The following is a 22,683-nucleotide window of genomic DNA, read 5'->3' on the forward strand; positions in this document are numbered from 1 at the left end:
TTGTTACTGCGTATGTTAATCCAAATGTCTTGATTGTTTTATTAAAAGCAGGAATGCTTCTATGTGATGATAAGTGCTTTCTCTCGCAGTTAGTTCGGGATAAATTTACAAGAACGAAAATTGTATTCGTTTGTTATCCAATTGTGATTAATGTTATTCTCTCTTCTGGGTCTGTAAACTGTTGTTGGCGGGCTTTGGGGGAGTCGACGCGAGGGGGTTAGAGAGAGAGGACACGGTGCCGTAAGCTGGCGAAGGAACGGCTCGAGCGGGAGTCCGAGGCCAGAGCGTACGGCGAGGAGAGGAGACGAAGGACGACGTGGTTTGGTTGCACTTCGTTAATTGAGCTCCAACGGTTGTACACGGTTTGGACTTTGATAAGTTTGTCGCCTTTCAGTTATTTTCTTTTCCTTCATAAAACTCCTATTAATCACTTAGTTCTAGTAATCTCTATAAAGTGTAATCTTTTTTAATCGCATATGGTGTACTGTCTGTTATTTGGCGAGGTGGGACAATACACAGCATGCACACAAGCTGATATCCAGGTTGGCTGGGACGATGTCTGCTCCCCCTGGATGAGAGCGAGCTGAACGAGTCTGAAGTGAAGCCAGGGGGCTACACAATTTTAAAACATTACATTGAATGTCCATTCGTGGCTTCTCTTTTACTTTAGAATTATGTTAAGCAAAAAGTCGGGAAATGATTCAGTATTTTTAAGAACAGTTTTGATATATGTATGAACAGATACAGATGAAGTCAAGTTAACTTATTCTACCTATAATAATGATTATTGCGGATGCCGGTACTTTTCCATATATGTATATATTTTACAGATAATTTCAGCGTGACCTTTCTGACTTCAGGTGATTGCAAATCTTCAATTCCATAACATTTTTTTTTCCATTTTCACCTATCTGGCTTCTTAATTGCGGTCACCCTCTTATACAAGACTCGAAACAAAATGTACAGTCGCAGTGATTTTTTTTTAAATAATATGCTAGGTGTGGGGAGTTTTTGTGCGATGGGTTTATGTTTAATGTCCTGTATAAAGTTGTTTTTCCTTGTCCCTGAGGTAATTTATTTCAGTTTTCTTCACCGGGCGCATTGATGTATATATTTAGACTCAATATGACTGCAACGAACTCTTCTTTTAGTGTGTCTGCAACGCCTTCAGTGTTTTTGTTAGGTAGTTCGTAATTATCTTAGGCTTCAACTTGCATATGGTTTAGGAATAATTCTTATTTTTCGCAGCTCAATTTTTTAAAACCTGAAATACACACTTAGTCAAACCAACTCATTTCTGAAATGCAAGAAATTTTGAAATGTTCCAGTGGTGTTTATTATTATGACTTCCTGATGATTTATATTAATATTGTTATGCTCGTCAAATTCTTCAATGCTTTTGCAATGCTGTAGTGACTTTGGGATGAATCCAAATTTAAAGGCTATTATTGTTCTTCTTTAGGTCAGCATGCTTCTGCTGTATGTTCTTAAACAATGATGACTTCGTGCTGCATTTATCTGCTATGACTGTATCTAATTAGTTGTTCTCTTTGTTTATAGTTTAATATTTTATTCGAAAGACTATTATGGGTTGTTGTATCTGCGATGATGGATCGTTCATGATATAATTTTAGAAATCACAATCTAAAGTTGGAATTCATATCATGGCATGGTTACTTTTATAAAGTTGTATTTCAAGTAGGATTTAGTGAATGGTTTTTACCGCTTGATGAAAATGTGTGCAAATAATCAGATAGTATTAAACGTGTGTTCATTCTTTAATGTGCCAGATGGTTTGTGTTTCCGTGATTTCTTACTGATGTCGTTTGTGCTTACCATATGGTCCCCTTTGCTACAAGTGTGGACATCGTTTTCTTATGGTAATGCTGAATATTTCAGTACAAATCCACAACACATTAGCAACACAATATTTTCAGAAGGACGTATGTGCCTCTGCAGTGAAGCATGCCTGCCTGGAACTGATAGTAAATGTCAGATTCAGATCTTGCTTCGGTTGTTAATGAATAGACTGACGGATCGGCAGACTACTATACTTTTGATTTTATTTAGCATCAGAAGTCACGGTGTCAAATGAATAATTTGAAGGGCAATTTATTTAGTTTTTGCTTTACTTATTTATCCATCTATCTACTTAACCATCTTCCTATCGGTCTGTTTATCTATCTAGCTAACTAATGATTTATACATCGTTTTTCACTTATTTTATCTGTGTGTTTATGTAATTATTGTATATTTATATATTTATTATTCGCTTGTCCTTTTATTTAATTATATATTAGTTAATTACCCATTCAGTTAGTTATAAACGGGGAACTACATCTGCCTGATGTGCAGCCAGGTGTAGCTCCTGGAATAAGTTGTTAGTGTTCACGAGCAGCAATTGGATGACCTTCGTCTTGTACAAGAGTGTGACGGTATAACTGCTCAAAGTTACAGGAAGTAGTCTTTCCGAAGTTGCAGTACGGCAGTCAGGATGAATGTCAGGAGAAATGGAAATTGGTATTCAGAGCAGAGACACTCTAGCCTCCTCAAAAAATAAGTTTTGAATGTTATGCCCAGGAGAATTATGCAGCGATCGAGTTACTGGAACTGAGCATGGCTCCGTGGAGCAGAAGGGAAAGTAGAGAAAGGAAGGGGGTAGGATACTCAGTAGTGAAGCGGACAGACAGAAGGTTCTGTGCACTTCAAAGTGATAACAGGATAGTATGTTGCCTCCCACGTGCCAGAGCAAGTGATATCAATTACATTGGAAGGCATATCAATGAGGTTCTGAAGCGAGACTTTAGTGAGCTAGGTAGAAATCTGAGAAGCAGGGCAGCCCGTTTAGTAGTTTTTTTTGGATTGCGTCCTGCGCAACGCGCGAATAAGGGTAACTGGATGAAATTCTAGACAACTGCGTGGCTGAGAAGCTAGCGCATGGGGCATGGCTTCAGGTTCTTACATAATTGTGATCTCTTCCGGAGGGCTTCTATCTCTCCTCAACAGGAGGCAGTGGCGGCAAAGTCATTGGGTATATTTAAGGCAGAGATCGATGGTATCTGAGTAGCCAGGGCATCAAAGTTTATGATGAGATAGCGGGGACTGAATGGGAGAATGGATCAGCTCATGGGAAAATGGTAGAGCAGATTCGTTTTGCTGAATGGCCGACTTCTGCTCCTTGGTCTTATGGTCTTATAGGTATTAATTGTTCAAAAGTAGCGGGATGTACACGAATCAGAATGGGACCAACATTCCAGCGCGGAGGGTTTAAACTAATTTGGCAGGGGGGCTGGGAACCGCGGTGACAGCTGTCAGGATAGACTGGATGGTTAAATGGTAAAAGTAGTGTGCATTCAGATTGTCAGAAAGTGTAGGCATTTGATGGCACCGTATTGCACACAAGAGACTGAGTATTAAATCATTAGGGTTGCATAACCGAAAGGAGAGCATATGCAGTAGACAATGTATTGTATCTAAATTCTCGCTGTAGGAGAATTAAGGTAGATGATCCAGTTCCCATATTACAGATTGCAAGTAGAATATTGTGACCTTCACTGAGAAGTGTCTGAAGAATAGCTGTAACTGCGAGCTGGATATCCAAGGTTATATCGGAGGTATAGGAAGGTAGGCAGAGGGGTGGTGTGGCTAAGCTGCTAAAGAATGGCATCAAATAAATCGAAAGATGTGCGATTGGATCGCAAGGTGTTAAATCATTATGGGTTGGGTTAAGAAACGGCAAATGTAGAAGAACGTTGATGAGAGGTATATATAGGCCTGTCAACAGTGGCTGGGAAGTGGACCACAGGTTACAACAGGAAAGGAAAAGGCGAGTCAAAAGGGCAATGTTATGGTTATTTTGGGAGATTTAAGCATATAGGTCGATTGGAAAAAAGAAATAGGATAGTAATTCATCCTAAGAGATTAGGTAAGGTGATTGATTGAAACATAGTTATTTAGAGTAGTTTATGGTTGAGCCTTTTTGGGGATCATCTATTCTGAATTGGGTGTTATATAATGACCCTAATGGGTATTAGGAAGCTTAACTTAAAAAAACGCTTCGGAACCAGAGAACACAATAGGATTAGTGTAACTTGAAATTTGATAGGAAGTAAACAAAGTTTGTATTAGCAGTATTTCAGTGGAGTAAGTGGAGTAAGGCTGGCAGAATGTCAGCAGAAGAGCAAAAGCGTGCATCTCTAGGAAAATGAGCAGGAAATTTAAACAATAATGCAAAAATACTGAAATGGTAAAATAGTAGAACTATCGCTAACAAGGGAAATCAAAGCTATTATAAAGGCGAAAGGAAGTGCATAGGACAAAGCAAAAATTAGTGGGAAGTGAGGATTGTGTTTTTTTTAATCTACAGACAGTAGCAAATAAACATTAGAAAGGAAAAAAAAGTGAAATATGAAAGCAAATCAGCAAATAATATCAAAGTGGACAGGAAAAGTCATTTTGTTCAAGTATGCTTAAATTAGAAGAGAAATGGGAGTGTATATAGTACCGCCAGAACGTGAGGCATCTGAAATAATAGACTGAGACAAGGAGACAGCTAATGAACATAATGTTCATTTTGCGTTAGTCTTCACTGTGGAAGACACTAACAGTATGATTGACTGCGCCGTTTCTGAATGAAAAGAAGAGGGTACAGTTATTGTTATAAGAAACAAGTCGCTCAAAAATTTGCCAGGCCTCAAAGTACTTAGGTCACCGGGGTACAGTACACTTGGTTCTGGAAAAGGTAGCGTTAGAGATTGAAGGTGCATGGGTTATGAGCTTTCAAAAATCATGGACTCTGGCAGAGTGCCAGAGGACTGTAAAATTACAACTATCACTCCAATCTTTAAGAAAAGAGGAATGCAGCAGAAAGGAAATTATAGACCAGTTAGCCTGAATTAAGTGGTTGGCAAGATGTTCGGTTCAACTGATAAAGATGATGTGACAGAGTACCTCGTGATACAGGACAAGATAATATGAAGTCAGCATCGTTTCCTTCACGGAATAAACTGCATGAAGAACCAATTGGAAACTTTGAGGAGATTACAGGTAAGATAGTTACAAAGGATGCAGTGGGTGTTGTATATTGGAACTTCCAGAAGATTTGTCATAAATTTCCATTTACGAGGCTGCTTACCAAGTTAAGAGCCCATGGTATTGTAGGAAAGTTACTAAAGACCTTAGGGAATTGGTTGATTAATAGGAGGCAAGGTGTGCGAATAATAGAATAGATTTCTGGTTGGCTGACAGAGACCTGTGGTGCTACACGGGTGTTGGCGTTGGGACCACTTATTTTTGCTGTATATAAATGGTTTATGTGATGGAACAGATAACTTCGTGGCCAAGTTTGCAGATGATACGAAAATGGGTGGAGGGGCTCGAAGTGTAGAGGAAATACATAGGATGAGGAAGGGCTTAGGCAGATTAGGAAATAGGCAAGATAGTGGCAAACGAAATACAATGCTGGAAAATGCACTGTCATGCAATTTGGTAGTAGAAATTAAACTGCGGTCTATTTTCTAAAGGGGGAGACAATCCAGGAATCTGAGGCCCAGAAGGACTTGTGCGTCCTTGTGCATAATACCTTGAAATTTAACTTGGAGGTTGAACCGGGTGTGAGTATGGGAAGTACCATGTTTACATTCATTTCAAGAGTTACAGAATACAAAAGCATGCATATGATGCGGCGGCTTAATAGCGCCCTCACGTTGAATTCTTTCAGCAGTGTCCGACCCCTCATCTTAGCTAAGATGTGCTGGCATTGGAGAGGGTCCAGAGAAAAATTAGAAGGATGATTCGAGGAATGAAAATGTTATCAAACGAGGAACGTTTGATGTCTCTGAGTCGTACTCTCACGAATTGAAAAGGATGAGGTGTGTGCTGTTGGTGGACGGGGCGATCTCATTGAAACATTTCGAATGTTGAAAGAGCAAGAGAGAGTAGATGTGGAAAGGATGTTTCTCATGATGAGGGAGTCCAGGGCAGGAAGGCAAAACTTCTGGTTAGAGGGGCGCCCTTTCAAAACAGAGATACAGACTCTCTTTTTATTCCGCTAAAGTTTTGGATTTGCGGAATTTTTTGCCAGATGCATCTGTGGAGGCTAGTATGTTTGTTGTATTTAAACCAACTATTGATTGGTTCTTGATTGGATATGGCATCAAGGTTTACAAAGAGAAGCCCAGTATCTAGGGGTTGAGGAGGAGAAATAAAAGGATCAGCCAATGGTTCAATAGTGGAGCATACTCGTTGGGCCGAATGTCATAATTCTTCTCCTACGTCATTTGGGCTTATGATATTACTTACCATTAAGCATTTACTTTCCGGTCTCACTTTATTTGTTACGTATTCAATGGAAGAAAATTGTCCAGAATTTGAAAAGCATAACAGTCTAATCGTCATAATCTTTCCCTTTAAGCCTTTTGAAAAAGGTAGTTCTGTTTTGCTCATCAGTGTCACGTGACTCTTTGACACTTTTTTCAGCTTTATCTTCGTAAGTGTTCAGAATGTAATCATAGATCAGAAGACAAATAATTTTTGCCAGATTCTCCTGTTGTCAATGGAATATAACATGTAAAAGTACCAACTGAGGAAATTGTGCGATTCTCGCGTGTTAAACACACGTGCAGTCATCCAGAAGACGAAATGCTGTTCGAAGATGAAGGTAATAATGCCCTAAACTGCACTTTGCAAACAATTAATACACTTCCAAACGTCTTCCAGTGCAGACAGCGGACTAGACATGTCCAATCTCCGAGCCTTGGATTATAACCATGACGACCCACCGAAATCGATCTGCAGTAGAGCGATTGTTTTCCACAACAAGAAAACAATGATCTCTTCAGAGACTTAAGATATCCGACTCTGCCACGCCCCATGGCACGATGATCCCACTGTGCTGAAGAAATCTCAATTAGCTCGAACTTCTCAGCTAACCCCACACCTATATTTTCCTTTAGACGTCGGCAGTAAGGAAACAAGAAAAAGAGCATAAATGCCGATTGAATTCTGAAGTTTAAATCCATGGATTCATATGAATACATAGGCAGATTTTCTCAGCAGTATCCATTTGGCATTGCCATTGAACTTCATCATTTTTCCATGTCAGTAACTGTTCAAAACCACTGTAACTACGCATTATGTCTGTGTTTTTTTTAATAACTGAACCATCAGCCTCATATATAACGTTACCACAGTCGTCAATAGTGATACATGAATCCTTTGAATCCTTTTAATGACTCCTTTGACGCACAAAGTGACAGTCATTTGCAAAAATACGTGCATAGGACCATAGGACAAAGTAGCAGAAGTCGGCCATTCGGTCCATTGAGTCTGCTCCGCCATTTCATCATGAGCTGATCCATTCTCTCATTTAGTTCCATTCCCGCGCCTTCTTACCATAAGATTTGATGCCTATGGCTACTCAAATACCTATCAATCTCTGCCTTAAATACACCCAATGACTTGAACTCCACTGCCACCCGTGGCAAAGAATTGCACAGATTCACCACTCTTTGACTAAAACAAACCTAATTTTTAAAAAAATGCATCGCAATCATTCAGACGCCACCTTGCTGTGACCTCACTTCGAAGAAATCATGTGACATTCGATATCGTTCAAATATTTATCCGCTCTCTGCTAGATCATTCTGCAGGATGTCATTAATTATCACCACACGTGTGACTTTCTATTGCACCACTAATATTAGATCGTTCTCTGCAATAATCGACCACAAAATACAATTTACCATGACTTTCCGACTGTTACAAATGGGGTTGATTCTAAGTAATGTTTCATTAAATGTGTAGAGAGTTCTTTATTTGCTTTAAAAATAACGAATTAAACTGTCGCAATATATTTAGACTGGCTATATCTGCAGATAAACCAGAAGTGCAATTGGCAATGAAACTGGATTATACTACAGACATTAGATCATTTACTTGTGAGTAGCATTGGGACTATTAATCCTGAATGAGCGAAACACTCACTCAAACACTTGTAATACCATAATACCATTTGGAATTGGAGCGAAATTAGGCTATATGATCCATCGGTCGGCTCTACAATTTTATCATGGCAAATCCAATATTGTCACAGCCTAAATTTCCTACCTTCTGCCGATATCCATTCACCCCAGAACAATCAAGAATCTGTAGAACTCTGACTTAAATATACATAAATGTTTGGCCTCTATCGCTGTCTGTGACAAAACAGAACATAGATTCACCACTACCTTTCCTATTAAATCCTTCATCATCTCCTTTTTAAGTAATCCCCTCTCTTCTGAGACAGTATGCTCTGGACTTGTACTCTTCAACCATCAGACACATCCTAGCCACATCCACTCTATCCGTATATATCCAGTGCGATATGAATTGCTTGCCGAAATTCTTGTCATTGCTGCTATGTCGGCAACCGTGCGAGAATTCTTTTTTTTTCCAGTTGTCCAACAAAATCATCTCTCATGTCTGTGGAATACAATTTATCCACTGTAATACTGATACATCTGTCCTCAGGAACCCCTTCTCAAATTTCACTGCGAATTCTATTTTATTATGATGACCTCCCACAAAGGGCTGTGTAACTTTTAGATTTCTAATCAATTCCTGTGCATTGCACAACACCCAGTCCTGAAAAGGCCATCTTCTACGGAGCTAAAACACGATCTGTTCTGAAAAAAACATCTTAACGCACTGCATAAATTCCCCATCCTGCCATCTAGCAATTACACTATTTTCCCAGTCTACCTGCATGTTAACGTCATCATGACTATTGTGACTTTGTTCCTTTAGCATGATATTTCCACATTTTTCCTGCTTCTTTGGGTGTTATTTAGAATTCCATTCTGAGAATTTTTAACCAGGCCATCTTTTTGTAGCTCTATCCACAATGAATACGCAGTCTCCTATCCCATGACACATTTTTAATAAGCATATGTTTTTATTATTATTTTTATCAAAGCAGCATGATTACAATTTATTGTTCTATGTGGAACATTTCAAAAACTACTTTGTTATGACCTTAACATTATATGGTCGAAATGCTCCATGAGAATTAACGAACGTGAAACCCAATCTTGAATAAATCATGTCGGCAAAGTGTTGCAACCCTTATAATGTTGTCGCACTATTATTCTTCAACCTGATGAGCAACACGAGACACGCTGTTCTTAATTGGATATACAAGATCTGAGAAAGGACTACACACGAAGTAATTCAAATAAGCAATTGATAATGATCAACCAGCCTACAATTATTTTCACCATGTCAACTGACGGTGAATACGAGTTATGTTTTACAACTCTGAATTAAGCGCGATGACGAACAAGCTTTCCGTGGATGGTTGCTCAGCTTCAGGTTCGCACGGACTACCCAAAATTTGGTAAATTGGAGAATCAAAGTTTGGGAGAAAGTGCAGTTGAATTTCCATTCTGGGACAGGTTACAGGTCATCCACTTATTTTTTTATTCTGAAATTGTGCTGTTTGTTAGCCGAAGATTCGCCTATGTATAAATTAACCTCTTTTTTCGAAGCTACACATTTCTCTGTCAGCCTACGCTGCAGATAGCATCCTGAGTGATAATGTTACCAGCTGACAATCATATTCAAAAAAATTGTTGAGAAAATGGTTAACAATAATGGGAATATTCCGACTCGTCAAAATTAGCGGTTTGCAGGAGAGTGAAAAATGTTGTCTGTTTGCACCTGGTTCACTTAGCAACGTGTATATGGCGTAAACATTTCCATGATTTTTGTTCCAAAAGTAGAGCAGCTGTGACGTTTCAGCTGTCAGTAATATTTTATGCATATACTGCAAAATAACAAGCCACAAGAGCCAAGCAACAAGAAGAAACAGAGACATAAAAAAGGGTGCCAAGGCTAGGGGGATCTAGATGAGTTAGTTATTATAATGGATAAATAAAACAGTGGGTGAGCGCGAGATTTAAATAGGCTGCAGCTATTGTCTTGGAAAGGGGGAACAGATTACTTTTGTTAGTTGGGTGGAGCCTGCGAAGGGCCTGCCCTTGGCATAACGAACCTAAAAACTCTCCTCGCCTACGTCCGACAATCGACTGCCCAAGTTGATCCGAATGGGCAGATGGAACTACTCCATCATCCAAGTTGAAAAAAATACATCAAAATTCGCATCCTTTTTGCTGTATCCGTGCCATTCGACAAGGTATTGCACAGGACGCTTGCCACATGTATCCGTCACCGTGCGAACCATGTATTCTGACGACTTTCCACCATCTTTGTTTCCGGCGGTGCAGGCCCAGGTAAGTTGTGGGGCTCATTGATTCTCGGTATGATCTGAACTGCAGTTGTGATCCTGAGGGACGGTGACAGATGGAGAAGTTACATATTGATAGAATGCGTAATAGTAAAGCGAGTAGCGAACACGAGAGAGAACTCTCAGAAGACATTATCCGGGGGAGATCACTATTGGTCCCCTGGTCATGTACTTAGGAAGCTGCAGGCGCGAATGACTGGTGGGTTGATCTCGTTAAATTCTTCTGCGTATCTTGACAGTGGCAGAGCCAGTATCCTAGCTAAATAAAAAAAGTACTTCAGTACGGGATATTTAGTATACTAAAATATACATAGTATTATCATAAAGCACCTTACAAATTAATATACAGTAGGAGTGTTACAAATGTTAGAATATCAGTCCTTTAAAGACTTTATATTGTTAATTCAACTTCTAGTTATGACAGTCAGCAATAATATTATCTTTGCCTTTAATATGCGTAACACAATTTTAAAATTCTGTAACATCAAACCTTTGTGCTAAATTGGAGATTAATTTATTTCCTTAACCTTTTTCCTTAACCAATTCCGGACCTATAACATAATCAGGGTGAGTCACAGTGGCATGGGCAAATTCACTTTTAGCTAACTTAATAGTTAAGTTAGCTTTTGAAAGCCTTTCAAATAGTTTCTCCATCGCAGTAACAAATGCGTTCCAAGTGTCACTTCCTTTAACTAAATCGCCAATATAGGCATCTCCAACATCTACATCATGTGAAGTTACTGTGGTTCTGCGAGGAACGTCGGGAAATAAATCTTAATATTTAAGAATTAATTGTTTCATCTGCTGCTGCTGCTCTGGCAGTAAAAACACTAATTTCCCATCAATATTTTCCAGAACTGTTGAGTTTGGTAATCGGGCTTAAATAATATTGGGTTTAGAACAATGTCAGATGAATCTTCCATTATGATCCTAGTCAGATCAGACTCATTGTTATTGGTCACAACAGCCATAGTAGCAGACTGTTCCTCCGAATATGACTTTATAATATTGATATGACAAAGATGGAATGGCTTTTTTCCATTTTTTTTTGAATCACAGAATCCACGTCATTAACTTTAGACATAATTTCATAAAGAACATGGAATCTAGTTTGTAAACGATTCGTTTGCACCGGGAAAAGAACCAACACCTTATCTCCAGGCTTAAATGACCTCATCCCAGCTTCATTATCATGCCATGTTTTCATTTTTTTCCTGAACGAATTTTAAATATTCCCTGGCCAAGCTAAAAGCTTTATGTAATCCACCCTGAATTTAAAAAAAATCAGCAAATTAGCATGTACCTCTTTCTTAATCCATTGTTCTTACAATAATGCCAAAAGTCCTCTATCAATATGCCCAAATACAAATTCAAATGGACTAAAACCTAATCATTCATGTAATGACTCCCATACTGCAAATAGAAGTAAGTATATGCCCTCACGCCAATAATTTTCCTTTTCTACACAATACGTCCTGAAGGTAGAATAAACCTCTGCTAGGCTGCTTGAGATTCTGGATGGTATGCAGACGAGCTTATCTGCTAAGCTCCCAGTTCATAAACTATCGGTTGCAACAATCCAGGCAGAAAATTACGATCTTGATCAGATTGCATTTCCCGAGGCAACCCAAAATAAGTGAATAATTTTAAAAGAGCCTTTGGTTCAGTTCTGGCCGTTATATTCCTAAGTGGTATTGCCTCTAGAAACCGAAACACTGTGCACATGATCGCGAGCAAGTTTTGATAGCCTTTTTTTTTGTTTCTGATAATTATCCACACAATCTATAATAATTTTTGGAAACGGTTCATTGAATGCGGGAATTGGTTGCAGTTGGGCCACTGGAGTAACTTGATTAGTGTTACACACAATTTGGCAAGAATGACACGTTCTGCAAAATGCCGCTTCATCTTTTCTCAAACCAGGCCAGTAAAAATGTTCAAAAATCTCGTTCACAGTTTTTTCACCCCTTGATGTCTAGTCAGTGGCATACGATGAGCTAAAGTTAAAATCTCATTCCGATGAACATTAGGAACAACTACCTGGTGAATAACCTTCCATTCATCTCTTGCAGGAATTGTCGGTGATCTACACTTCATCATCAACACTCCTTTCTCCAATTTATATCCTATTGGTACCTTATCAACTTCACTATGCTGGAGAGCTTGTTCCTTTAATCTGATTATCTCAGGGTCTCTACTCTGCTCTGCTATCATCTCCTTCCGAGGCAGAGACAAATCTTCATGGTCAATATTACTCCAAGAATTTTGATCAAACAATGAAGGTGCGGAAGTTTCTGACACATCCTCAGAATTCGAATCCCGAGTTGAGCAGTCATGGGTAACAACCTCATCGTTCACATCAAGCTTTTTAGTCATAGCTCGAGTTACAACTCAGGAGGAATCGGTGTTAGAATTTATCCATAGTTCCTCTGACATTATTGTCAAATGTACTTCAGGAAAAAAAAAGTCCATCTGCTAAGTCATTTCCTAAAAATAGAAAAAAATACATAATTCAAGTGTAAGCTAGGTTACAGTCGTACTTTAACATGTCCTGTAACTAACCCTAACCTTAAATTTACTCTATGCAAACGTACAGTCATAAGGGCACTCCTAACACATCGTATATAGATAACCTCACCAGTGTCAGACTCATCACTAAACTTTAACACACTGTCTAACGTCAGTGATTGCGAAGCTCCAGAATCCCTAAGGATTTTTATTGGCACCGGAGTGGATTGGTCTTTAAAGGATACAAATCCTTCAGTGATAAAATGATCATATCCTCTCTTAACTGGGTCAGACTCTGACAAAGGTCCATGTGTATTTATGGAACCCTGTGGATTTACAGGTGTTTCAGTAAGTTGCATACACGCATCTGGGATTGCTTCCTTCTCCTTCTTCTTTAGTCGGAAAAAGTTCGCTATTACATGACCAGGTTTCTTACAGCAAATACAAATGGGACCAAACTGTCTTTCCTTCACATGTTTTCCTTCCTTCTTACTTTTCTTATGATTTAATTTCTGGTTTACGTTGACTCTCTGTGCTATATTTCCTTTAAAAATTTTTACCCCGAGGAAAGTTACTCTCATGGATTAAAACATGCTCATCTGCTAATTTAGCAGACTCCTGCAATGCAGCAAAGACCCCCTCATTTAAGTATGTACTTACCTCAACAGGGATGCTCCTTTTAAACTCCTTCATTAAAATCAACTCTTTCAATTTATTACACTCCGCATTCCCATTCCCCCCCCCCCCCAGGAAACACAGCTCTCAAAACACACAGCTTTATCGTAGGCAAATTCACGTAAGTTTTTGTTTCCCACGGATATCTTCAAATTTCGGAATATTTCTCTACAAGCTCCTGGAATCAGTCCATATTCTTTCAGTATATGCTGCTTTACAATATCATAATCACGTTAAAGGTGTATAAACTTATTGTGCCTTGCCTTAATTTACATTCTGTAACAGCACTGGCTATTTCTGTTTCGGCCAATTTGAAATCTGAGCAACAGTTTCGAAATGTTGGAAATATTTATCCACTTCTGTTTCATCAAATGGAGGAGCTAATATAACTTCTCCACTACCAATAAACTGTTTCCTAGAAGCAGAGGACTGATTCTCGGTTCTTAATTTCGCCATTGCAAGTTCGGATTCCCTCCTTTCATTTCTATCTTCTAGCCGCCTCATCCCACGTCCGCTTTACCTTGTTCTAACTTCATTTATTCGAGTTGTAATTGCATTTCCAGAGTAGTTATTGGAAACATATCTGAAACCGCTTCATCAAAATCACCCGACTCTACATAATGTGATGCGATTTTCTCTCTCTCTCTTTATTTGCTTCTCTATCTTCAAATTCCCTCTGTTTATTTGCAGCTTCTAACCGACTTAGTTCCAAGTCAGCTTCCAATTGACTCTGTTTTTTTTATAAACTTTTTTTATTGTTTTCAAAGTTACAGAATAAATGTGTATCTAAGCTTTTGTAACGCATTATATTGCTCTAACTTCATTTGCTTGGCTTGTAACTGCATATCCAGGTTAATTTTTAGAAACATATCTGACACCGCTTCATCAAAATCACCCAACTCTATGTGGTGTGACACGATGAATCTCTGAATATAGGATGCCTTGCAGCCTTAAAAATACCTTTAAGTTCCAACCTGCTAGCAATCTCAGGTGCATCACTCTTTTTCGCCTTCACTAACAAATCCGGGTCTGCCGAAGCCAGAAAGTAGTCAATATTCCTAGTTGCCGAATACCACCCACAATCCAATCAAACAAAAGCATCGGGTATTTGTATTTTCCAAATCAGACTGATAATTAAACAAGCACTTAAACTCAAAACTTTCGGTTTTAATATGCTGCTATTTTTCGTCTGTATAGAAGACAATAATGAACATTCCAATTGAAGCGATTTCCAGTTTAATATTCAGACAAGTATAAAATGGAACAGACTTATTTCAAGGTGATTCCTGTACCTGAAAATTCGATCTGGAGAGGTGTTAAACAGCTTGCTCGGGTAGCTATGTTCGACTATTCTAACCATAGTGTTATAGTAGCAAATAATCTCCGAAGCTCACTCGCTCTTCTATGGCATACATGTCAAAAAGCGACGTGTGTGAGCGTAATCATATATTATCGCATGATTGTGCCAAACTATTGGATACCCCGCGTTACTACAGCTGTGAGAAATGTTGTGTAAGTTATTTTTTCGTTTGCCGGCGGTTGCACAAAGCTGCAGGGTATCAGGACATTGCGGGTACACCTTTGAACATATTCACTGCAGATGATCCTCTGTTTTCAAGTGCACGGATGGACTGTCTTGGCCATTTTAATGGAAGAAAAGAAATAGTGCCGTGAAGAAGTATGTGGTTATTTTAATCTGTTCAGTCATACAATTTGTTTACATTTAGAAAGCATCTTTGTGTTACATGGTCGCCAACAATGAATATAGAATTGAGTCAGGTTTTATAAACAACATAAACATTTCTGATTCTCTTCTCAACAAAACTGAAAAGCAATCAAACTACTAACTTAACCAGTAGTTAACTGTTATACGGCAATTTAACTAACTGCCAAACTCTGGAAGGCTCTTAAAATGGCAAATTCGAATGCATTCTTTAAGTGTTAAATCTGAACACAGACTTAAAGTGCTAAATTATAACGCCCAAGTGATTTACATAGTCAGTAAGGAGAGACTTCCCTGAAAAAAGATTTCTTAGAAAACGCGACTTTCCTGCTGATCCCAGCCGAGAGATGCAATGTCCAAAGGATTCACGGCAGAGAAAAAAAAAACGGCTTAATAAAACTGACCTTTTTTTCTGCTGGAGCGTGAACACTGCACAGACCTTCCTGATCTTGCAGGGGTTATCTCAGCTGCAGGTCACTATTCCTGAGCGAAGATTCAATAAGGTCGATCCTTTACAAAACCGCCGAACGACACCAACTTTACTCATCCCTTCTGGTTTCCGCACTTTGATAGTCTTCACTCTCCAATAATAGACTGTAGAGGTAAAAACAAGGTGCACCAAACAAGAACTAGCAGGGATTAGCGAAACTACGGACAATAACGTTTGCACCTTAAAATTTAAGGTAAAACTCCACTATAAAACGAAACTGCGCTATGAGACGAATACACAGCAAAACTAACCGACGAACTAACGGACTCACTACATCACAATAGGGGTTTCCCCTTAGATACCTGTTAGAAAATGTCATCACATGACCTCACCCCGGCGGGAAGATTGCAGCTTATGACCTTAGACTGGCGGGAAAATTGCAACACCCCACGAATATAAGACAATTACATCATTCTCACAAGATACTCAATTGCATCATGTTCATAAGGCAGTCACAGGATACCCACGGGGCATTTAAGACCTCCCTCGAAAGAGGGAAAATCTTAATATGCTATGAGCAAGTTTTATTTATTAACTATTTACAAAAAACACAAAGGTACAAATTCTGCAATATAGACAGTATACACAGTATTATCATACAGTACCTTACAAACTAATATACAGTAAGAGTGTCACAGATGTTAAAGTACCACTTTGAAAAAAAAGAATTACACTGTACATTCAACATCCAGATAGGCATTCAGAAATCACATTATCTTAGCCTTTAATATGAGTTAGCAAAATGCTATATATTACTGTATATCAAACTACAATTCAGTAACCTTCTATTTTTGTTTTTTTTAATTTTACACAAAAACACTAAAGGATTATGACTGGTGTAAACACCGAGTGGTTTCTTAGTTGTACCAATATACACGTTAAAAAGTAGCAAAGTCAAAACATGGCATAAAGTTCCTTTTCTATGGTTGAATAATTTTTTTGATGCTCATTAACCTTCCCAGAACAGTAAGCTACTGGATGATCAACCTCGTCACCCTGATTTCCTTGAAGAAACACTGCTCCTACAGCATCATCACTAGCATCTACAGCTACTGAAACGGTTTTTTCAAGTCAGGAGAACTGAGCATATGTTGATGACATAGAATAGTTTTCATAGCTTTCGCCTTTATATATATATTTATATAAACAAGAGGAGATTTATCGCAAAAGTCTATATCAATATCAGTTCAAATAAAAGGAAAAGTAAACATCATTAAGATCATACACAGACTAATCTCATAGTATATGATAAAGAAAAAGATAATTGATTCTCCTCTTATCCATAAAAAAGAGAAAAAAATAAAGAAACTTGTGTAATTGAAATGTACACACAAAATAAAACACAAAAAAAGAACTGGGCAGCTAAAACTCAGATAAAAGGAAGGTAAAAAAGTGGGGGGAAAATTCTGATCAAACCCAATATTTCAAATGGGTAGCTGAAAGGGACTAAGTCAGAGCATATCAAAATATTGAATAAAAGTCGCCAAATTTCCTCAAATTTAGAGGATGTATCAAATGTCCTACTCCTTATATTCTCTAAACTTAAACAGGACATAATGGAGGTAAGACAATAAATATCAGTCGTTGGATTAGAATACATGCATTTAAGGAAAATGGCTCTCCGAGCCAATTATGTTGTAAAATCTATCATCCATTGAGCAGAAATAGGAATATCTCCCAGTTCCGATGGAATTATAACAAAAATTGCTCGAAGTATATTCGGTTGCAGATCCAAATTCAAAACCTTTGAGAAAGTTTTAAAGACTTCTTTCCAAAAAACGTCTGCCATGATACAAGAACAAAACATGTGAGTTAATGTAGCCACCACAATATTATATCTGTCGCAAATCTGAATAATATTGAAGAAGATACGGCCTAATTTTTCCTTTGACACCTGCACCCGATGCACTACCTAAAACTGTATCAACGAATGATGGGCACAAATAGACGAAGTACTTACCAAATGAAGAATTTTATCCCATTGATACCTGAAAGTAAATTTCGAAACTCCAATTCCCAAGCTGCTTTAATTTTATCATTAGATAACATACGCAAATTCAATAACCATTTATAGATTATAGCCATCATTTATTTTTGAAATCGTTTGACATGAAAAAGAGTATCAATAATATTGTGAGAATAAACCGAGGGAAAATCTGGAAGTAAATTACGTAGAAAATTCCTCATTTGTAAATGTCTAAAAAAGTGTACATTAGATAAGTCATATTTATCTACAAAATGAGTGAAATACATCAGACAGTTACCCATGGAAAAATCTGAAGAAGTTAATATTCCTTTGCTTTTTCCAAATTGAAAAGGTCTGATCATATTTGAAGTTTTAAAAAATATAATTAAGATGTATGTTAAGAGAAAGAAAAAAAAATATTTAAGTCAAATGATCTACGAAGTTGAAACCTAATTCTTAATTGTATTGAATTAAAATCTCGACTACCGATCTAAGAAAGCAAAAAAGGAAGAGGACCTCCCAATAAAGAGGCCAAAGAATAGCCCTTCACCGAGTTTTCTTCAAATACACCCACAAGGGACAATCATGTATATCTGAAAAAGAATCGAAAAAGAGATATAAAGAATGTTATTTGTCCAGTAGTACAATCTAAAGTTTGGTAAAACCCTACCACCCTGCTTTATTTTTTTAATTCTGCTATAAAGTTTTACTCATTTTAGGATTTTCTTCATTCCAAATTAAAGATAACATTGTAGAGTCTATTCTATCAAAAACATTTTCGGATCAAAAGAGGGGATTGCTTTGAACACATATAAAAAGAAAACGTCGGTAACACTATCATTTTCACAGCATTAAAATGGCCAAATAATAATAATGTCATTGGAGACAATTTAGATTTTACTTACTGCGTATACTAAATTATTGAAAAAAAAGTTATAGTTATACAGGTCGCTTTTTTTTTGGTAATTTTAAAACCGAGATAAATTATGTCACTTTTAACAATGCTAAAAGGCAATTGTTCATATTGATGGAAATAGTCGTTAATAAGAAATAACTCAATTTTATGCAAATATAATATAGTTCCAGAAAAAAGCTACTAAATTCAGAAAATATAGATAACAAGCAGGAATAGATCTGAAATATAAACTAACAAGTCATCTGCATACAATGAAACATTATGCACTTTATCTCCTCTCTTTATACCTAAAAACTCATTGGATTTCCGAAGCGCAATTGCAAGAATTTCTAGAGCCAGCTCGAATAACAACAGACTAAGAGGGCAACTCTGCCGAGTATCTCTATATAACGTAAAATGAAAATATTTTTAATTATTAGTTATCACTGCTCCAAAAGTGGCTTGAATAGTCAACAGTTTTTTTAGGAATTAATGAAATTGCTGTCTCATAAAAAGTTTTTGGGAGGTCCAGAAAGTATAGATTAAGCGAAAATTTGGCATAGCTGAAGTGTAACAATATCCGTAAACGTCTTAAAAAAAATTTAAAAAAATTCTATCGTAAATCCATCCGGTCCTGGGGATTTACCTATTTGAAAAAGAATGTATAACTCTTTCTATTTACTCTCGAATAATGGGTGCATCTAAAGTATTCATATCTTGGGTGGAAACTTGGGGTATATCAATCTTTGCAGAAATTCATTTTAGAAGTCGCATTGTCTTGAAAATCAATTTATAATTATTAAGGAAAAGTCCAAAAAACTTACTTAATAATTTCCTGACAATTTGTTGCTTTAGTTCTGTCAGATATTCGTACTTTCAAAATGTGACTTCTAGTCATAGTTGCTTTGAATTGAGCAGCTAACAGTTTACCTGATGTATCTCTCTATATAGAAAAATAAATTTTCGATTTCAGAAGTTGCTGCTCAATGGGATAAGTCAACAGCAAGTCATGTAGCGTTTGAAAATTCACCCTTTCCTTATATAAATCTTCAATAGGTAATACGGAATAAACTTTATCTATTTATTTAAATCTGTTTGTAATCACTAAACGCTCCGGTTTAGTTTTCCCTCTTGAAGCTAATGAATATTATGTTATATGCCCGCAAAGAAAATATTTTATCGTATTCCAAAAAACAACATTTCACATACACTCAGTTGATTAAACTCAAAAAGAAAGAGATTTGCTGTTTTATAAAACTTAGAAATGTTGAATCATGGTCCAATGCAGAATTAAATCTACACTGAATTGTATTCCATGAGATTTCAGAAAGCATCAGTGCAAGTCAAGGCACATGATCCAACAGCACAATAACGTCATACGCACAATCAGCAATAACGGATACCAATCGCGTATCTAACAGAAAATAATAAATTATTGAATATTTATGATGCACGTGTGAAAAAAATGTCTTTATCTCAAGGATGGTGGAATCTCCAAATATCCGGTGCACCGTATTCTAGTTTAAAAAAAATCAATGCAGGACGCAGCTTTGTTCGGAAGGCACGGATTGGTTGATGATCTATCAATCAAGGGATTGCGACAGCAGTTAAAATCACCACCCATATTCAACTTATATTCATTTAAATTCGGCAGTGCAGAAAATAACCTCTTAAAAAATTCATGGCTATCTACATTGTGGCATACACACACACCAATGCCACCTTTTGACCACATAACTAACCAGTAACAATAAAGTACCGACCAAATGATTCAGTACAGTATTAAAATGTACAAAAGAGACTTTAAAGTAATAAGAATAGACACTCCTAATTTTTTTTGATATTGAGGAAGAGAGAAATGAGAATCCTTCCAAAATAAAAAAAAGGTTTTCATCCTCCTTGCGGCTGTTTTCATTTTCTTCAAGAACTTTATACGCTTAATAGGTTGACTCAAGCCGTTCAGTTTCCAGGAAATTATATTAATTTTATTAACATCCATACTGGGACTTTAATTTAGAGATTTATAAAATGAATTAGCGCGCCGGAACAAACCAAACCCGCAGGGAGGAACACCATGGATTCGACGAGAAAGGAAACAAAATAATAAAATAATTTGACAAGAAATCCTGTCACGACGATCCAAACGAAAAAACCTAAACTCACAGCACCAACCCTCCCCCCAAATCGAGAAAAAAAACACCAATAGGCGGACAGCACGCTAAACTAAACATCCTATTTACTTTGAATCTAAAAGGCAGCTATTTTTTTGAAAAAGTTATATACTATCAGCACTGACTCCAGACGCAATATCACATACGTTGAAAACAAATCGAGAAATTCCAAATATTATAATATTATGTCTATCAGAGGTTAAAACGCAGTTAACAGCGGCAATCTTAAATTCGTTATAAAACATTGGTCATATATTTAAAGAAGAAATAACTAACCAAATAATATGATACGAATGATATTGAACTCTTACAGATCCTTAAAGAAAGCAGAAGGAAAAATGGTGAAGCCACCAAACGATGTCTGGACCAACAAGAAACGTATATTGAAATTTCAACGATTCAACTGTGGATGACTCTCAGCTAAAGATTGAATTCAATATCAAATCTAATAGATATTAGTACGTAATTAACAGCGGCCATCTTAAATTCAGTTATTAAAATTGTTCATATATTCAGAAAAGATAGATTCAAGCAAATAATATGAAACTGCCTATGTTAAATTCATACAAATCTTAAAGAAAAAAAAATACAAGAATCAAAGCGATGACTATACAGACATAGAAGATAGATCAAACTTTCAACGACTCAACTACACACGATTGTCAGCTAAGGATTAAATGCTGGCGTTGCTTGCAAAACGGCAATGTTGGAATTGCTTATGCGATGAACATAAAGTTGTTGAGAAACTTCCAAACCTCCGCAGGAGAATCAAGACATTTAGGAGGAGCGTTAGGCGGAAAAGTTATCAAACTGGCAGAATAGCACAGAGAGGGACGACAGCCTTTTCTTATACAATTCTGCCATCACTTCCTGATACATAATTCTTTCTGTATACAGTTTGGGGCAAAATGTTGAGCTATACGAAACTCCACACCGTTGTAAGTTAACTTCCCCAGCTTCCTGGCATCTCGAAGAATTGCTTCTTTAATAGTAAAACAATGTAGATACAGAATTACCGAACGTGGTTTCATCTCAACCGATGGCTTGTTGTGGGGTTTCAGTGAGCCCTGTCTATTAACGGAGAGGTTTCAAAAGCCTCATTAAAAGTGAGATACCTGAAACCTCTCAGTTAATAGACTTAATTAAAAACTTTAAAGGCTCACTGGTTTCAATATTTTCAATCAAGCCCAGCATATGTAAATTCACCCTTCGGCTTCTGCTTTCCAGATCGATCGTTATCCTCCAAATTCTTGATAAATCCGAAGAAACCTCAGTAATTCTCTTTTCCATGCTAGAGAAATTTAATACCTGCTCTTTAATCACTTTGTATTGTCTCCTGTTGTCTTCCGATTTTATTAGAATCAATTTTAAGCGTTTGATATTGAGATTCAAGATTCCTCACAGATTCCTGGACGGCAGAAACTGTTTCTTGAAGCTCTTCATTAGCATCCGTCAGTTTATCAATTTTAGAAATGTTGGTATTAGTATCTCGCATCAATAAGAATATTCTTTCAGGAGTATAGGTTTCTTATACCTCGCTTGTAAATTCGTCTTTTTTTTGTTTCAGAATCAATTTTGACACGTCTTAATTCCTTTCCAGTTCGGATTCCAGCCATCGTAATCAAATCGTCAATCCTTCACTAAAAGTAATGAATCTTTAAAGTTTATCCGTAAGTAGCAGTAGAAATTAGACTGCAAAAGGATAGAGAAGAGCCAACAAAAATATTACTCAATGAGCTTCTCAGAAGAGATTGTGAGCTAATTTTCCTTGACCCACACTATAGCTAAGGTAGCTCACAGTGGCATGACCAAATTCATTTTTAGCTAAGATAATAAAGTTAGCTTTCGAAAGTCTTTCAAATAGTTTCTTCACCGCAATAAAATGTGCTTCCCACGTATCATTTCCTGCAAATAAATCATCAATATAGGTATCTTTTTACCCATGAATCACAGAACTAATAATCCGCTGA

Source organism: Hemitrygon akajei, chromosome 25, assembly GCF_048418815.1.
Source record: "Hemitrygon akajei chromosome 25, sHemAka1.3, whole genome shotgun sequence".
In the NCBI taxonomy this organism is placed as follows: Eukaryota; Metazoa; Chordata; class Chondrichthyes; order Myliobatiformes; family Dasyatidae; genus Hemitrygon; species Hemitrygon akajei.